The sequence below is a fragment of the Atta colombica genome, unplaced genomic scaffold (genome assembly GCF_001594045.1).
Source record: "Atta colombica isolate Treedump-2 unplaced genomic scaffold, Acol1.0 scaffold186, whole genome shotgun sequence".
NCBI classification, from domain to species: domain Eukaryota; kingdom Metazoa; phylum Arthropoda; class Insecta; order Hymenoptera; family Formicidae; genus Atta; species Atta colombica.
Genome location: NW_017259278.1, coordinates 1 through 5942, shown reverse-complemented (window position 1 = coordinate 5942; position 5942 = coordinate 1).

Below are 5942 nucleotides of genomic sequence, written 5' to 3'. Positions count from 1 at the left end.
AATATATTATATATATAAATATATACGGTATAATACTCTGGTATTACCGAAAAATTATGCGTATACTAAAAATTTCGGTTTTTCGGATATTCCAGAATATCGGTATTTAACGTAATATTGATATTTGGATTTCGGTTTTGCATATACCGCTATAAAATATCGATTTTTAGTCCCTGATTTATATAACTGAAAAATTAATATATTGATATATTATCGCTATTTTTCATCGTTTTAAATTCCTGAATATAAAATAATAGATTATGATAGAGGTTAAATTTACATTAGTTATATTTACATTAGTCATATTCTTACAAGATAGGTAGAGGAAAGTAAAAATAACGGATTTTAAGGATGTTAAAAGTTTCTGCAAAATGTTTCTGAAATTTGATTTTGACAAATATGTACTGTTTTCATATGATTTGAATAATAAAGATTGTATACAGAATCTTATCATTTAATGATAATTAAAATGCAGAAATGTACTTTTGAATTTCTATTGCTAATTATTTCTGAAAAAAATGAAAAATTTTTGACAGTGACAGTATCTGAAATTTAACCTTAAAATCTTTATATTTTAAACTCTTATAACTTCAAGTTGCTTCACAGTGAATCGATTTCGGGTTTTGTTATAAATGTATGAACATATGTAATAATAATCTGTAAAATTTTTGTTAAATTTCTAATATTTTAGAAATAGGTATTAAACATTCTTTTTGAACATTTTGGTAATACGTTATATTTTTATTTTTCTGCAGAATAAGATTATAAGTGCTGCTCGAAAAATATAAATCTTCTTCTTTTGTTAAAAAAGAAGATGTAACAGTAATTATTGAATGCATTCATAATTCAATTTTAAATTGTCCATATTTACTGCATGAATTCACTATGAATCCGTTCTAAAACCACATGGAGTGTATTAGAGAAACGGAACATACCCTGCACTCCATACCATGCACTAAATACTCAAGCGCTTCATATAAGAAACGGAACGCATCCTCTTCTCTCACTGCACAGAGTGCATTTATGTATCATTTTATCCTTGTTCACCGAATGTTAAACGATAAATAATACATGGGTGCATCCGATAGATTAGTGCATATCAAGATTAGTAAGAGAGTATCAATCATAAAACTTTATCCCTAGGATGAAAAGTGCAGATTAAAAATTTTTATCTTTTTTTGAAAATAATAGAGAAATTTTTCACTTTTTACTTTTCATTCTAGGGATAAAGTTTCATGATTGATATTCAAGATCACATTTTTCAATTAATTTTGCTTTTTGTGTAGTTATGCGCAACTCGACTCATTCGCTTGTCGCGTACGAGAAATGTTCAACTTCATTCAACTTTTGCTACGACGTCGCGATTCTTGGAAAAATTATATATAATGGACTGTGTTCGGAAATTTATCAGGATGCACCCATGTATTATTTATCCTCGTTTAACGTTTGGTGAACAGCAAAGATAAAATAATACATAATAGATATTCGTAGTCGGATTTTATATTCAAGACCGTCTTAAGTATGGTCTTAAGAAATCACGAACCAGTAAGAGGACTGCATTAGTCTTAAGATATTACTTAAGATGATCTTGAAATAAGAATCGACTATGAATACCGGCCATAAATGCATTCGAGTGAAGACAACCTGGATGTCGCGCGTCGCGTATCGCGTATCACACATCGCGCTGGTGTGCAAAAACCATAAAGCCGGTTCTACATTAGTTGCATGTCGATCACAAGTTTGTTGCGACAGCCAATCTAAAGTTTACATAAAATTAACACTTCAGATTGGCTGTCGCAACAAACTTGCGATCGGCTTGCAACTAATGTAGAACTGACTTTACACATCGTAATTATAGTTATAGTTAGGTGTACAACTTTGCTTCCGCCGTTTTTTTTCCGAAATTCGAGGCTTTATTGTAAAAAACTGGTTATACATTTATGATTCAAAGTATTGTCCATCGCTGGCCACTACTTTCTCCCATCTTTCGGGTAGCGTACGAATCCCGCGTCGAAAAAACTGGTCATCTTTTGAGGCTATCCACAAATCGATCCAATTTTTTACTTCTTCATAAGACCGGAAGTGCTGGTCAGCCAGGCCATGTGCCATTGATCGAAACAAGTGATAGTCAGAGGGAGCAACGTCTGGAGAATACGGCGAGTGGGATAGGACTTCCCATTTCAACGTTTCCAAGTATGTCTTGACCACTTTCGCAACATGGGGTCGAGCATTGTCATGCTGCAAAATCACTTTATCGTGTCTCTCGTTGTATTGCGGCCGTTTGTCTTTCAATACTCGACTCAAACGCATCAATTGCGTTCGATACTGATCGCCTGTGATTGTTTCAGTCGGTTTTAACAGTTCATAATACACTACGCCGAGCTGGTCCCACCAAATACAGAGCATGACCTTGGACGTCAAAATCACCGTTCTTGAAGCGTTGAAACCACTCACGACACGTTCTTTCACTAATAGCGGCCTCACCATAAGTATTTGAGAGCATTCGATGAGCCTCAGCCGCAGATTTCTTCATATTGAAGCAAAAAATTAAAACCTCCCGCAAATGACGAGAATTTGGCTCGTAAACTGACATTTTCAATCGAGAATAACTTTATGATGCAGACACAAATCGACTAATGTTTCTATGGAGTTATGTTGACAGATGCCCAAGTTTATTGTATGACGTCTATGATCTATTTATTTCGACCATCACTTACCGCTAAAGCCATCTATAGGAAAAGCAAAGTTGTACACCTAATAATAAAAATAATATTTTACAGTATTATTAAAAACAAGTTATTATCATAGTCATCATTTGTACATTACTATTATATTTAACATTAATTATATTTTTTTATGTGTTCCATTTCTTTCACAACATCTTTGAATAGATATGTTACAACTATACATCCATTAACATTATAGGTGTTCATGGTTCTTCAAAGAAGTAGTTCCCGTATCACAGAAATGAAGCAATGGTAAGTGGAGATTCGGATTCGGATGGATGATCGCGCATGGGGTGTATCATAAAATTAGTTCTCGAATTCATAAAATAAATTTTTTTTATTATAATTTTGTTGTGTATCCTCTGAAATATGATGCTAATCAATAATACTTATTTTCACAATAAAATTTCAATGAAACTTTAGTGAAATTTTCTCCATCACTATTACACTATTAGTGACAATACTTATCGAATTTATTGCATTAGTGATACTAATAATATATTTTTATGCTGACTAGATCAATTCAAGATTTTATTTCCAACTCGAAAATTAATCGAAATTGGCAAAAATCTGTCGAAATCAATAGAAATTTCGAAAACTTTCGACTTTTATTTTCGACATCGAAACGACGTCTTTTCGAGAAATTATTTCTGACTGGGATGGTTTACATAGGCAGTAGATTAAAGATAGGTATAGAAATCAACTAATCAGTTGAATGTGAGGAGGACAATCAACTGTGATTGTTGATTTCTACGCTTATTCCTCAATCTATAGGATCTTTTAATAGGGACGCTTTGTTAGATCATAGTAGTCATGTTGTTAAAGTGATATCTGTCAAACTTGTTGTGAATTGTTTAGTAGTGTATGACAAATCACTATGGAAGGTCATAGTGTTGAGCAACGTGTGCAAATCATAAAATTTTATTATCAAAACTAGTGCTCCGTTCGAGAAACGCGTTCCGCGCATTACGTGATTTTTATTCTCACAACCGTCATATCGAGTCGACCATTCGACGTTTGGTGGCCAAATTCGAGTCAAATAATCGATAAATAATCAGGTTCAATAAATAATCAGCCAATACCAGTACGTCGCCGAAACGCAAGGTCTGCTGAAAACATCGCTGCTGTGCATAAGAGTGTCACGGGAAATTGAGGCGGTCAATTTCTCGTCACGAGAATTTGGCCTTTCTGCGATTTCAACTTGGCGAATTTTTACGTCGGGACTTGGATCTGCATCCCTATAAAATTCAACTGACCCAGGAACTTAAGGTAAATGACCATAGACAACGTCGTGTGTTCGCTGATTGGGTTCTGGAGCAGTTGGAAGTTAACCCAAATTTCGTCAAACAAATCATCTTTAGCGATGAGGCCCATTTTTGGATGAATGGATATGTGAACAAGCAAAATTGTCGAATTTGGGATGATACCAATCCACGCGAGATACACCACCTCCAAATGCATCCCGAGAAAGTCACTGTTTGGTGCGGATTTTGGTCTGACGGAATCGTCGGTCCGTACTTCTTCTAAAACGAAGCGAGCGTTGCCATAACCATCAACGGCGAGCGCTACAGATCGATGATAAGCAACTTCTTGTGGCCTGAAATGGGTACCGATAACATGTGGTTCCAACAGGATGGCGCTACATGCCATACACCGCATGTCTCGATGAATATTCTGCGCGAGAGCATGGTTATCTCGTGCGGTAGCGACGTGAACTGACCACCAAGATATACGATTTAACGCCTTTAGACTTCTTCCTTGGGGTTATCTTAAATCGCAGGTCTATACGAATAAACCGCAAACAATTGATGCTCTCAAAGTCACATAACAAACGCCATCCAGCAAATTCAGCCAGATTTATGCGAGAAAGTCATCGAAAATTGGATCGCTCGAATACGTATCACCAAGCGAAGCCGCGGCGGACATTTGAGCGACGTTATATTCCATACTTAATGCCATAAAATATTCTTTCAAATAAAAAAATAATTGAGTGGATATCTCACACACAACTTGTTTTATTTACATTTAAAAATCGAGTGTCCTTATTGAAAGATCCTTTATTATTGCTACTACTTATTGTAAACCATGCATTACGTGCGCCACAACAAAAAAAAGTTATGTATCATCATGGTTATGTATCACTTGCATTTTGCACCAACATCTATAATTTTCACTTTTGTGAGCATAGGGATATTGTATTTTCACTATGCTTACAGTCAATCGCGAGAATAAAAGTACAAGAAGTGAGAATATTCGATGATAATGCAATCGACTCCCTTAAGTCGGGCTGATCATGCACATAACTTTTAGAAATGATATAATATGAACTACTTCTGCCGTGTAGCAAAAGTTGGATTGCGTTCAACTTTTGTTGCGCGGTGAAAATAATATTTCTATTATTTCCGAGCAAATGAGACGTTGATTGGCTATTGCGTCAATTTTCGCCGCGCGGCAAATGTTACCGCGTTCTGTATGCAGAAGCCATTCGTTAAAAATATTTTACTGCTAAAGATGTTCTAATGTTTACCAGTTTATTATATACATTATTATTTACATTAAAACTATTTTTATTCTTACATTATTTATTTATGTAAATAACACAAAAAGTATGATTTTATATATTTCCGCGTGTTTCGCTTTTGCTTATTCCGTTCAATGAGACATAAATTTAGGAAAAGCGTAAGAAAAAAAACGGAATATCTGTGATTTGTCATGTTGATTCCGCGAATTCCATTCCATTGCCAGTTTCTGCTCTATGGAAGTGCACTCATAGAACGGAACAACGAGATCAATCACAATTGTAAAAAAGAAAGCAGAGTAATGACTGAGAGTTGTGATTGGTCGCGCTGTTTCGTTCAGCTGTAAATTTCCATTCCATGAGACACCGGCACAGAACTATATGGGCTGAAAAGTCCTGAGATTTTTCAATACGTGGCGCCACTAAAAAATTAACATGATTCATTTCGAGAGGTTCATCTGTCACTAGTTTATGTATGAAATTTCATGACATTTCATTCATTCGTTTACAAGCTACAGTCGTTTAAGTGGCGCTACTTTCACCTTCGTTCTGTACCATCGATAACGCACTGTCACATACATCCTTGAAAGTGATGGCCAAATTAGACCAATTACGATTCGAATTGGTTGTTCACCCACCGTATTCTCCAGACTTGGTCCCCAGCGACTATTATCTGTTCCCAAACCTCAAGCAGTGGT